We start from the raw sequence: 12,295 nt of genomic DNA on the forward strand, positions 1-12,295 counted from the left end.
CATGGCTGGGATCCGGGCAGCCGTATATGGGCCACAATCTAACCGTCATTTATTTTGACACCGGGCCAGATCCAGCTGCCGGATGTGGGCCGACACAAAAAGTTCCGGCATGCCGGATATATTCATAATTTTTTTGCTAGCTGGGTGCCCACCCAGTTCTTTACATCTATCTTCTATTGTCACTCCAGCTCAAGCCTACATACAAATACATGGACAGTGAGTTTAGTCCCATTTAACAACTGTGGACACATTTGCTGACATCGGATTCAAAACCAAACTCTCATCACACAGAGGACTCAGATGGAATTTACAGTTTAACAAATACATTTATTCATCAATAAAAAAACAATTGCCTCCTGACCCCTCAGTTGGTCTTGGTCAATTGGTCACCTCCATGATAAGGAAACGCCTAAACTACCACAATAGTATTTATTTATTTTTAAATGTAATTTTAAAACATGTCAGTGCAGTCTGTATTAGGATTTATATGAACTGGGTTTTATGCACTAGAAGATGGTGGGATAATTAAATGTAAATATGAGTATTTCTTTTAACAAAGGAGTTTAGCTACCACTAATTTGGTCTATAAATAAACACAAAGAACAAAGACTCATGATGATAGAACAATGCAACACTGTTCAGTCCACAGCCCTCCATTCACACCTTCTCATGTACATTCTGGTTGAGGATGGTTCATTATTTGCTAAGTGGAAATCATCTAAAGACTAGAATTTTGGAGTGTAGACCTAAAAGTGTTAAAGTAAGAGGCTATTCATTTATGAAAACTTTGCATTCATAATATGAAGAATTCTTGCAAACACCATAAAGACCAGGGTAAAATTCTTCCACTTGAAAGTAAAAGTTGTTTTGTGTTTATTAAAGTAGATTAAACTTGAATAAAGAACAAAAACAGATTCAGATCTGAGGTTGGTACATTACACCACATTACATTTGATGATTAATAATAATATTCATACCATCATGTACATTTGATAATTGAAGTAGAACAGTTCTAGTGGATATTAGTAGAAAAAGAAAGCACACACAGCTCTTTCTGTACATGCAGTAGTGGAGTATCATTTTATTTTCTCCTCTGAATGCGCTGGTGTTTTTCAAGACGACTTCAGTCACAAAAACGTAACTTCTGTGTGACCGTACTGGTGTCTATTAAAAATGCTGCTTCCAGTAAAACTTCATCTGCACTATAAGCAGCAATATGGGTCATCCTCTTATGTGAATGCGCTGGTGTGGTGTACTTAAAGAATATTCCTTTCACTAAAGTTCTTTTCAGACAGTGAATGGTGATATGACTTCTCTCCTGTGTGAATGCGCTGGTGTTGTTGGAGAACATAATATGCAATAAAATACTTCCCACACTCTTAACAGTGATGTAGTTTTTCTATGTGAATACGCTGATGCTGTTTGAGATTCCTTTCATGAGCAAAAATCTTTCCACACACTGAGCAGTAATACGGTTTCTCTCCTGTGTGAATACGCTGGTGTACTTTAAGGGCACTACTTTGAGTAAAACTCTTTCCACACTCGGTGCAGTGATATGGTTTCTCTCCTGTGTGAATACGCTGGTGGTTTTGAAGGCTACCATGTTCAGCAAAATTGTTTCCACACTCTGAGCAGTAATATGGTTTCTCTCCTGTGTGAACACGCTGGTGTTTTTGAAGGGTACCCTGTTGAGCAAAACTCTTTCCACACTCAGAGCAGTTATACGGTTTCTCTCCTGTGTGAATACGCTGGTGTTTTTTTAGGTTAACATGTTGAGCAAAACTCTTTCCACACTCTGAGCAGTGATATGGCTTCTCTCCAGTGTGAACACGCTGGTGTACTTTAAGGTCACTACTTCGAATAAAACTCTTTCCACACTCTGAGCAGTGATACGGCTTCTCTCCTGTGTGAATTCGCTGGTGTTGTTGGAGTGTACATCGTTGACTAAAACTTTTTCCACACTCCGAGCAGTGATACGGCTTCTCTCCTGTGTGAACACGCTGGTGTACTTTAAGGTTACTGCTTTGAGTAAAACTCTTTTCACACTCTGAACACTGAAATGGCTTCTCTCCTGTGTGAATGTGCTGGTGTCGTTGAAGATTACTCTGCATCGTAAAACTCTGCCCACACCGTGAGTAGTGATATGGCTTCTCTCCTGTATGAATGCGCTGGTGTTGTTTGAGATTACTCTGCTTAATAAAACTCTTCCCACTCTAAGCAGTGATGAAAGTTCTTCATGTTTATGCTTTGATAAGACTGTAGAAACTGTTTCCTTGGAAAGCAACAGAAACAAAGAAACAAGTTGATTAATTAGAATTACTTTTACTACATTAATACCACAATAATAATAAACTCATCACCTAGTAATAAAAACATTAAATTCACTTCACGTCTAAGTGAGAATCTGAATTCAAAGAACATCAGGATAAAATACTTATAAATACTGCAGATATTAATAATTAAATAACTATAAATAACTTGATATAAATAAAGATATAAGAGATCTGACTTTCTTAACATCAGTCCTGCACCAAGCAAATCTAATCCAGTTCATGACAGGACTAATAATTAGCTCACAAGTGTAAATCTTTGGTGTGCTGGGAGTAAAAAAGGCTTCATAAAACACCACAATTATGAGCATAAAGCTATTTTAAACAGTCTGAATATATTAACCTGATAATATTAAATAACATCATAAAATAAAAAGAACAACAAATGCAACATAAATGTAAAAGAAACAAACAAGAAAACCCTTTACCTTCCTGTTAGAATCCTGGCAGCTACTTTAACAAAGCTGGTGTCTCCAGCAGGTCGTTTCTAATGAAGAACGTGCAGAAGATCCTTCTTACCAAGTGACTCAGCTACAGGTCTAGAGTTTAGTCCTTAACACTAGAATGACTATGCTTGCGCTTTTTTGCGCAAGGGACTCTAGCCTCTCGATCCCCCACTCCCCTGTTGTGAGCCACTTAGTACCCAGTATCATGGTAATGACCCACAGCCTGTCTACACACAAACACCTCTTATCCTCCTCTGCCCAAATTCTAGAGACAGGCCTGAGTGAGCTGGCAGCAAGATTTATTTAAAATAATATTCACAGGAAAAAAAATCTTACAAAATTGCAATTTTTTTTTTTTTTGTTTATTTAATGTTTTTACAAAACTATAGGTACTATATATATATATATATATATATGTGTGTGTGTGTGTATGTGTGTGTGTGTGTATGTGTAATTGTAGCTATACATGTTATTCACACTTATTACACACCCAGTTTTTCTCAGTTCTACATTTGCGACAGGTGTACTTGTTGCAAACTCCACACTGTTTTGTGCTGCGGTTTCTAGTGCAGAGCGTCTGCACCTGACACTGCGTCGTCTTTCCAGGAACAGGCGAGGGATGTTGCTTTTGTTTCATAGCCTTTTCCAGCATAAATTGCTGCCGAAGTTCCAGTGCAAGGCCATGTATAAAATCTCTTCTGCTTTCGGTGGACCTGGTGCATGCTTTGTACAACACATATGCGTTCATCGCTGCTAGGTCAAGCATGTTGTAAAATACGGCAACGGGCCACCTGCGTGTGGCTGCACGTACCGTATACACACGTGCCATCTGGTCCATTATGTCGACACCACACTGCAAAAACAATATTTTGAGAGGTGCATGTTACATTTTGGAAACAGTGCAACATGTATAAGTACATTAAACCAGTGCGGCAACATTATGCATATACATACCTTCATGGAGTTGTAATCTGTAATAGTGTTTGGTTTCCGTTTGCGCTCATCGCCAACTAGCACATGCTGGTGCATGGTGCTGAGAACGCAGACCAACTTGTTCTTCCTAGGAACATACACTGTCAGTGTGGCACTGCCAGATTTATAAACTTGTGTGGACAATTCAGCCCGGCCCTTGGCACTTTTTGCTGGAGGGGGAATCTCCCGTCTAATTTTGTTGATTGTGCCGAGCAGAGTTGTGTTATGGTTCAGCAGTCTGTTAGCCAGTGCCATAGATGTGTTGTCCATGGTGACAATTCTTCCCCTGCCCAGAAATGGCTCCATGAGCTTCATGACGACATTCTCAGACAGTCTTTCACCTTTGGGACGACTGGGGTCCTTTCCTAAATATGGAATGGCGTTGCACATATACTTCGTCTCCAAGTCTGCAGCAATCCAGAACTTTATGCCAAATTTATCAGGCTTAGTTGAGATGTACTGCGTGAATGGACAGCGGACCTTGGTGGGAAACAGCTGCTCGTCGACAGTAATGTGTTGTCCCGGTACGTAACACAGATGACAGTTACATATGAAACGTTGCCAGATGTCCGAAACTGCAGCGAATCTGTCGGTCTTCACACGTTCAGCACGGGTGTCTTTGTTGTCAAACCGCAAATACCGCATGATTTCTTTGTAGCGGTCACGGCACATCGTCTCCTTGATTGCAGGCACGGCATAATTTTCTGACCAAGACTCTATCATCGCACCAATTGGGCAGAGTGTTGCTCGAAGAAACAGAACTGCTATGAAGGCCATCAGCTCACTGACAGAAAGGCTCCAGCATTCGTTTGTTCTCCGGGCTTCGTGGACGGTGCAGTCTGTGATGATCCGGAGCATCTCCATGCTGAACAAACACAGAAAGCTCTGGAGTCTACTCGTTATCCTCCGCTGCACGAAAGAAAAGAACATTTTAAAAACCCCATGGTGGTCTTTAGCCCGTGAACGGGCTATGAATTTTTATGTTTGTGTTTCTCTGTATACTGTCACACCGTCAAAATATCATTGTTGGTAAACAAGGAACCTTCTGATAGCTTAAAATCTCTAGTTTTTAGCAACGTAAACATTGAGCTTATTTTGTTTATAAGTTCTTTTAAAAACACAAAAGAATTGTAGGTCTGAAAAATTTCTGCCAGAAATACAGCCTTTATATTTTGTAATATTATACTGCGGTACTTACTTTCATACCGACAACATTTATACCAAACAAGCCAGCACAACTTCACCATCACATTTCTGCTGTTTGTTTTACTTCAAATAAATCAGCATAAAAAATATACCAGAAATGATTCATGTCTGATAAAGCTCTGCCATCAATGCATAGCATGCAATGCATCAAAGCACTCGGTAAACAACACCACCGCGACAAATGTATATCAAACAAAAGCATGAGAGCTAAACCAGCACATACCTGGATCTTTTATCTTCAATCTGAGTCCAAATTTATGTTCATTAGTCCTTCCATTCCAGATAAAATCCACTTTTTGTAAATGTTTACAAACACCGGCGGCCATTTTGAATAGTTGCAAGCATGTTGTATAAGTTTATAAGTCAATAACACGCGAATATCAGATCGTATTATAATGAGAAAGCACTCACAGTAATCACAAAACCTCACTCTAACTGATAGCGCTCAGAGTTTGGCTGTGAGATTGCGCAATACCTTTACAGCCAATGTAGAGACAGTATCCATCTCACCACCTAATACTTGTTTTTCATTGGAGAAATGCAAAAATATTAGCATATTTTGCTTTTGATTGGAGGACCAGCTTATATCCCGCCCCGCTTTTTGCATTTAGCCTCTCGGATTAGTCTAAACAGCTGTATTTCACCAGCCGTCACCATGGATACACATTACGCACGCTGAAACCTGGGCTTCTGAGTCAGTAAAGTGAGTCAAACTTCCCTCTTAGGGCTGATAATACAGTGTGAATCTATTTAAACGACTCAGTTCGTGAAAAGTTCAACCGGCTGCCTGTATCTTGTTACAAAAGTAGCGGTTTGTATATGTGTGTGCGCGCTGGGGGAAGGGAGCGCTTACTGGCTCACTGTGAGAGTTCATCACTCCAAAAAACACTCAAATGTTATAAATAATGACTTTATAAAGTATAAATAATGCATTTTACACATTTTATCTGCAGTATAATCTGTTTATTGTCAGTTAGAAAGCTATGGAAAGATTTGGAGAGCAGTAAAGTGTGATGCCACTCCAGGTGCAATAACTCAAAATCAGAATGAGTTAGAGGTCTAAAATCTGGGCCTGTGACAGAAAACCCCTTTGGCTACAACTCTATATATGTTCTGTAGATGGTCTGCAGACCTGCAGTCCTACTTATACTCACTGAAACTTTGGATTAAAAAAAAAATGTAAAAAGCGCCTACATTTTGGGGGGTTTTTGTCATCATTTGATCATTGTAACATAACATTATGGCATTTGGCTGTGTTTTTCTGATACTTTAAAGGGTTCTCTATAACACTGAAGTATAATTTTTGTGTTATCTTATAAACTTTCTGAATGAGAAGCCTTAGAAACTAGGTATGTCTTTCAGGCGGAAAATGCACAAAAATAGGCCGGACTACCAATTAACCGAAAGCTTGGTGGTTCGAGTCCACCCAGGGACGAGTGTCTTTTATTGCACAACCTGCCTGTTGATCAAACGGATATGAGACACAAAAACAATGTGTAGCTCCACAGAATAGTGGAAATAAGTAACTGATAAACATCCAGTAAACAACAGTCCTACAAGCACAAATATCCACCTGATAAGTCACTGGAGACCGGCTGTCCAAAGTGGAAGAACGTCCTTTTGGTTTCTGTAGATGTTGTTAGGATAAATCTTTTGTTCAAAAGGTCCTGAAGAAAGCAGTCGAAGGAAGTCCAGAAAGTACTCTTTAAAACACTTTATTAAGTGTAAAAATGATCTGTGAATATATATCAGAGCTAAGCCGGCCGGCGCTCCTTACTCCTGCAGTCTAGACACACCACGTAAGAAAGAGGCCGAACCTTTCTCCCCGCCAGTTTTTAAACTCAGCTAGGCTCCTCCTCCTTTACTGCTGGTGGAGCCAATGAAGTGTGCTAACAAGCCCCGGGCTCTGCCTGCCCCCCCTTTCTGTAGGAGTCAGGGAGAGAGCCTAGCCGGCGACATGTTGAACAATAGACCATGTGGTCTGGATGTAATTTATGTTTAATAATGATGTTATGTTAAAAACCTACCATCCCCCCTTGAAAGCATCTTAATGCTTTCACAATAACTTTTAACTATAGATTAGGTGTTTCTAGATCCCAGGAGATAAGGATAGCCGTCAGCAACCCCCCAATTTAACCCCTTCTGACTACATGGCCACTGGGCTGAATTTTATACAATAAAACGTTTCTAAAAATAAAAAGGCTACCAATTAAACTAAAGGAACCGTACCTATCGCAACAGCTCCTAACCCTATAACAAACAAACAAACAAAAAAAAAATAAAAACAGGAAATCAAAATAAAGTAATTTAAAAAATAGGAAATCAAAAAGAGAAGAAAAATAAAATAAACACAATGGGTGCGTGGCTTCTACAGGAAGTCCGTTCAGGTTGTCCTCCACCAGACGGAGCTGCAGATATTCAGAAGGGGCCCATAGCTCCTGTGTCTCTGCATGACTCCTAATGTCTTATGGATTCTCCCCTGTCGGCCTTACCTGTTTCCACAGCAGCACAAACATTTCCTAAAAATAGCAGAGTACCAAACATATATACATTGTAAACAATCCTGAACTAACCCCTTGCGTTTTGTAGCTAAACTATGTGTGTTGCACTTAACTAGTGTTTTCAAAGATGGTCTATGTGTCTGCGAACTATATGTTTATGTTTTTTTTTTTCCTAGTCTAACTAAATTCTCCCCCCTCGTCTTGTTCCGCTCCGTTGATTCCGCTGGACTCTTCTTCCACATAGTCGGTTTTGTCGGGCTTTCTGCTGTGGTTTGTTCCCTGTAGGCAGGTCCAGTTAGTGCCACTTCTGTCCCTTGGAGTGGGTCTTCCAGTCCCCTCAGTGTCTGCCTCTGCCAGTCCTTCCCAGTCTCCTTCCTTCATCACGGTGTGTGATCAGTAGTGCTGGTCCTCTCTCCTCGTCTTGTCTGGTCGGTTTTACCTTTAATTAAGCAGAGTTAGTAGCACTTATACTGCTCGAAGTGGGTCTTCCGGCCCACCTTCAAGGGTATCCTCCTCATCATCATCTGCATGCTATCTAGACAAATCAGCCAACACCATCTGGATAACTGGTGGATCCTGCCCCCCTCTGCTTCCTCTACTCACTATATCTATTAAAAATTTTTCTATTAATACCCTGATGCACGGGATACCACAACAACAACATATCACTAAAATTACCAATCCTACGCATGCTGACATCACCAAATTTGCAATAACTCCCTTCCATGGCCCAAACATTCCTTCTAGCCACTTAACCCATTCATACACACATACAATCATACAACAGACAAACATATAAGCTACTTACCCAGCCCTCACCGCAGCCACCCCACTCCCAACATCGGGATACACAGCCACGGTGAGCTTAGACACCACTGCCGCAAGGCTTTCTGGGTAAAGCCCGTGCCAGACCCAGTGGCGACGCTACACTGTCCCCTCCCTAATGGTCAACCGTCCCGGTGACCCACTCACCAGCGTCCACTGGGTGGCTCCATGTCTGGACCGCACCCCATTACACTGCCGAGTCGCTCTTCCACCCACTGCTGGACCGGGCACCCTGCCCCTACAGCCACCTGGGCTAGCGCACTCCGACAGACCGGGCATATTGGCTCACCAAACCATCAGAGCCACCCAAACACCACGATCCCACTTCTGACACCAATGTGGCGCCGGCGAGTAAGGAAGGTTAGCGTCAGGGCCGCAAGTGAGCTGCCTTTGGCAGTTCATTCAGTGTTTTAGCGACAGACACCCATTCATACACACATCCCTTCTGAAAAATGTCCCCTGTTTATCAGTTCTGGTTTGTTGCTCCTGAAACAGGTGTAATTGTCTTTATAAGCTTTGTGTTAGTGGGTGAGACATGGATAAATTCTCTATGTGTTAAATTAGACATTTTAGACCGCTTTAAACAACCTTTCGAGCAAAATCTGTAACACGTATTAAGACAAAGATAAACTGGTTTTAACGAGACACACCCTAGAACAGAAGATTCCTGCCTAGTCGAAGAATACGAGTATTCTTTTAACATTCACTGGCACAACTCACTCGGTTGTCCAAACACAACTCAGACAAAAGAACGTAAACCTCAGTACAACAACAGTGTCTACTGGAAACAAACAATTACTTCACCGCGACCGACAATGGCCCTATGGAAACAAACATATAGTTCAGGGCAATCGACAGTGATCCCCTGGAAACAAACAATTACTTCACCGCGACCGACAATGGCCCTATGGAAACAAACATATAGTTCAGGGCAATCGACAGTGATCCCCTGGAAACAAACAATTACTTCACCGCGACCGACAATGGCCCTATGGAAACAAACATATACTTCAGGGCAATCGACAGTGATCCCCTGGAAACAAACAATTACTTCACCGCGACCGACAATGGCCCTATGGAAACAAACATATAGTTCAGGGCAATCGACAGTGATCCCCTGGAAACAAACAATTACTTCACCGCGACCGACAATGGCCCTATGGAAACAAACATATACTTCAGGGCAATCGACAGTGATCCCCTGGAAACAAACAATTACTTCACCGCGACCGACAATGGTCCTATGGAAACAAACATATACTTCATTACTTGTCTCTCATACTGCATTAACCCTTCCTGCTATATAAAATTTAACTTCAAATAGTTCAAACTGATCAGAGCAGAAGGTGCATACACATTACATCTAACATTTTCTACACTTATTCTACTTCATCATCGTCGCATGCTAGAGAGCCTTCAAATGTTCTAAATCACATTTTTCCCAATACAAATCACCAATCCACTATTTATTATTTACTCTGCCATACTTAAAATAACAACCGCTCTGCTATATCAACTTCCATCAGTCCTACAAACCCCTGACTTATATTATTTATTCATTCAGATTTTTTACCCCAACTTTTGGTCACTGGTACTAACACACCTCCTGCTTCTAACAATACAGACTCCATTTCCCACAGTCCAACAGACTCTCACATGACCATCTCCTGCTCCTAGTCAGCCAATCCCTCATGCTCATCATCACTAGTGCTTTGATCCACTTTGGCTTTCTTGAATACTAAATTCTACTTAAACAGTTCCATTTAGTTAACTCACTGCAAAGTACTACCAACCTATACTATCTCTATTGTATTATTGTTACATCTCCCTACAAATGTCATTAACCCCACATCACTATGGTACCTGCATCCCTACTCTCACTAAAACACAAGCACTTGTAGCTCTTTCTAATTTACTCTTGTAACCAAAACTTTTTCTACACGAATTATTGTTATTCTAATACCTTACTGTAAAATACATCCAAAACCTCTATAAGATGTTACCGAACCCCTCACTTTTTATTATGGAACCCAGATCTTCAGGTGGATGTCTATTAAAACACACTACTGTCCCACACGGTCTTGAGATTTCACTGCATAACGTCTCCATCCAGTCTCACATCAGCTTTCCCTTCCTCTTGTCTGATGATGTCATTACTTTGGCATTCTGTACCTCAGCACCCCATATGCCTCTTGAACACTGCTTTACTCAAACATCAGAATGCAACAACAGCCATGACACACATCTGCAAGATCTGGTATTCATAATTTTTACATCATCTTTGGTACTGCATAAGTGTCCACCATCCTCAGCCAGTACACAGTAGATTAAATATCAGACTTCTCTTTACTCATGCAGGGCCTGCAGTTTATGGCCTCAACCCCCCGCTGGGTTGCTGTGTGTCTGTGAAACCTATGACCTGGGTCTCCAGTCACCCCCCTTCATGTACTTCTCTCCTAACAAGTTATTTTCTTCTCACTATTCCCTCAATCTTTAAATTGCACTCATCTATGATCATGCATAGTATTGCCACAAGGTTTACTGCACCACATTGAACCAATCTAACTTCTTCAATAAACTATATAATATAAAATGAGTGAGTTGACCTGATCAATTAGCTAGAAAAGATTCATCGGATACAACACAAGCATCAAATATTACCAATTGCCAATTAACAATTTCCAAAAAATATTACCAATTAAATTGAATCTTACCGGAGTCCGTGTAAGCAATTATATTTAATCTCCTGAGACCCGAGCTTTGATTTTTTCAATGCATTTTCCCTATTCCTTTTGTTTTTAACCTTATTAGTTGGGTGACACGGTGGCTCAGTGGGTAGTACCGTCGCACACTGTCACAGCAAGAAGGTCCCCCCTCCGCGGAGCCCGCATGTTGTCATGTGGGTTTTCCCCGGGTGCTCCGGTTTCCTCCCACAGTCCAAAGACATGCCAGCGAGGCGAACCAGAGACACTGAACTGTCCATGTCTGTGCCCGATATAACCTGAATCCCATGCAATGAGCAACCACCGCTCCTGCCATAAATGCAACCAAAGTGCAAAACATAACGTCAAAATCTCAATAAAGAAACAAACAAACTTTATTAGTGTTCTAGTACTTTTGCTACCACTAGCTGGCAGACAAAAAATGTCCACTAATGGGAACAATCGGTCTAGGTTTAGCAGGTCAAGGAATAAGGCATAACAAAACCAAAATGTAATGTCCTCATATGTGAAGTAAGGCTGAAGATTACCTTCACCAGGCGTCTCTGAATCTGCATGCATATACGTACCTGAATCTGCATGCATATCCGTAGGTCTGCCAGTCCAGCTGCCCCAGCACAATGTATCACAGGATTTAATACACAAAGCGGCATATTAAACATAAATTCTTATTCCTGCCATAATACTCCTGCCATATTTAAACATAAACTCTCATTCCTACCATTATACTCCCCCCTTTTTTCAAATTTTACAATCAAATCTTGAAAATAAAACATTAAATAAACCTTCTAAATGTGTTTATCCTGTTGGAAAGCACAGAATTTTAAAGTTAGTTCAATCAAAGTCTGGTGTTAGCTGGACCTGTAAACAAATAATGTCGTTATTGAGCAGTGGAAGGTGTGTAACAGCTTTGTCAGCAGTGTCACCTCTGGCATTGTCCTGTAAAATTGGAACAAAACTTTACTTAAATAGTTCCACTTAAATTGAATAGGAGGGACAATGACACAAAGTATCATTTGCTAAAATTTTTAACTAAGCCCACTTGTTTCCTGTCTGTTGCAGCATCTCTGGATGCAAATCCTTTCACAAACATTTCCAATTCAGGATTCCTATCAGGCCCAGAAAAAATAGATAGAGTAATACAGTCATGATGTTCACCATCTCCTGCAATTAGTAAAAAGTGGTAGGATTAAGTATATTACAGCATTTGATAATAATGTTCAATTTTAGAAGTACACTGTAGTATTTATACAATCATTAACTTGATACGTGAGATGTTTTCCTTTCAGTTATAG

The sequence above is a fragment of the Trichomycterus rosablanca genome, chromosome 14 (genome assembly GCF_030014385.1).
Source record: "Trichomycterus rosablanca isolate fTriRos1 chromosome 14, fTriRos1.hap1, whole genome shotgun sequence".
Lineage (NCBI taxonomy): Eukaryota > Metazoa > Chordata > Actinopteri > Siluriformes > Trichomycteridae > Trichomycterus > Trichomycterus rosablanca.